We start from the raw sequence: 2,182 nt of genomic DNA, 5'->3' as shown, positions 1-2,182 counted from the left end.
TTTCAAAGCTACCAACACTGCATGGGTTTTTGACTTAAGACCAACTGTGGCTGAACCTTGTTTAACAGCTTCCATTGCATATTCAATTTGATGAATCCTGCCCTAAAGAGAAAAAACAACAAATCTTAGAGTCATCTTAGAAGACCCTTTTATAAATTAAAAATTAGAGTTCCCAATCTTAGGTGAGTATAGTCAAATCTCAAATATTTTTTAAAACCAGGAAACCTTTTTAAAATAAGTTTTATTGTGTCTATTTAAGGTATACAACATGATGTTTTAAGAAAGACAGAGAGAGATAGTAAAATGGTCACTATAATGGAAGAAGTAAACATATCTATCACTTCACATAGTTACCCATTTTTCCCCTCTGTGGCAAGAGCAGCTATAATCTCATTTAGCAAAAATTCTGAATACAATATACTACCTATATTATTAACTAAATTACTCATCCTGTACATTAGATCTTTCTACTTGTTCATCCCACATATTTGCTACTTTGTATCCTTTGACCTGTATCTCCTCATTTCCTCCTCTCCCCTGCCCTATAGTGGTTACCTATTAGGTAACCACTATTTTAGTCTCTACATTTTTGACCTTTGTTTTATATAAATTCCATATATAAGTGAGAGCAGGCAATATTTTTCTTTCTGTTTCTGGTTTATTTCACTTAGTCTAATGTCCTCTAGGTCCACTAGAAAACTCATTTTAATTACAAGTTTAATTTCCAGGAATGTCTAAAATAATTGTATTCTCTTTTCTTCCAGCCTATGATCTCATGAATTTCTAAACATACTGCAGCCACAAAAAGCCACTTCATAAAAATGATATAAAACATTATTTTACCTGAGGGCTCCAAACAGTAACATCATTGTCATATTGGTTGCGAAACTGAAAGTAAAAGAAAAAAGACCTATTAATATAAAAACATTACAAATCCCAACTCTTACTATTTATTAAGAAATGTGCTATTACCTTACCTCTATCAGAATGGCCATTACTAAAAAATAAAAAACAATAGATGTTGGCATGGATGCAGTGAAAAAGGAATGCTTATACACTGTTGGTGGGACTGTAAATTAGTATAGCCTCTAAGGAAAACAGTATGGAGATTGCTCAAAGAATTAAAAGTAAACCTACCATTCGATCCAGCAATCCCACTATTGGGTATCTACCCAGAGGAAAAGAAGTCATTAAATTATCAAAAAGACAACTGCACTTGAATGTTTATTGTACCACAATTCAAAATTACAAAGATATGGAATCAACCTAAGTGCTCATCAACTGATGAGTGAATAATGTGGTATATATACACCATGGAGTACTACTCAGCCATAAAAAGAAACAAAATAATATCTTTTGTAGCAACTTGGATGGAACTGGAGACCATTATCCTAAGTATCTCAGGAATGGAAAAACAAATACCACATGTTCTACTAAGAGTACACACGACCATGAAGTGGTGTAATGGGCATTGAAAACTAACAGTGGAGGAGCGGGGAGGAGGACGAAGAATAAAAATCTACCTATTGGGTACGATGTACACTATTCTGGCAATGGGCATACTAAAAGCCCTGACTTCAGCATTATATAATTCATCCATGTAACAAAAACACTTGTATCCCTTTAATATTTTATGGGCGAAAAAAAAGAAATATGCTTACATGTGTTTCTATTCAATGTTCAAACAATACTGTTAATGCAATCTCACTATAAGATTACTACTGTACTCAGTTGTCAATTCTACATTTACCATTAGCTGGTGGGGAGGAAGAAGCAGATTTAAATGGGTCCTATCTTTCCAACTTCCTATTTTGCTACCCTCCATAGCACCTCCTTTGGGCTCAGTCAACTCAAGTTCATAATCAAGTTTCCTTCCTATTTTCTTATGCTGTTCTCTTATACCAGGCCCTAATGAAAGGTCAAAAGCTGTAATCCTAGCACTCTGGAAGGCCGAGGCGGGTGGATCGCTCAAGGTCAGGAGTTCAAGACCAGCCTGAACAAGAGCGAGATCCTGTCTCTACTAAAAAATAGAAAGAAATGATCTGGATGACTAAAAATATATATATATATATAAAATTAGCCGGGCATGGTGGCGCATGCCTGTAGTCCCAGCTACTTGGGAGGCTGAGGCAGGAGGATTGCTTGAGCCCAGGAGTTGGAGGTTGCTGTGAGCTAGGCTGAC

General features: G+C 35.7%; 1 protein-coding gene across 1 annotated transcript in view; it reads right to left on the bottom strand.

Annotated features, from left to right (window-relative positions):
• The window catches only part of PSMA1 (proteasome (prosome, macropain) subunit, alpha type, 1), a gene marked incomplete at its 3' end in the record, with an annotated part of 35,183 nt that overhangs the window by 28,323 nt on the left and 4,678 nt on the right, over positions 1 to 2,182 (bottom strand). The window lies entirely within an intron of this gene.

Source organism: Propithecus coquereli, unplaced genomic scaffold (genome assembly GCF_000956105.1).
Source record: "Propithecus coquereli isolate 6110/MARCELLA unplaced genomic scaffold, Pcoq_1.0 Scaffold44, whole genome shotgun sequence".
In the NCBI taxonomy this organism is placed as follows: domain Eukaryota; kingdom Metazoa; phylum Chordata; class Mammalia; order Primates; family Indriidae; genus Propithecus; species Propithecus coquereli.
Note: the sequence above shows the minus strand (reverse complement) of the source record. Positions and strands in the feature narration are given on the sequence as shown.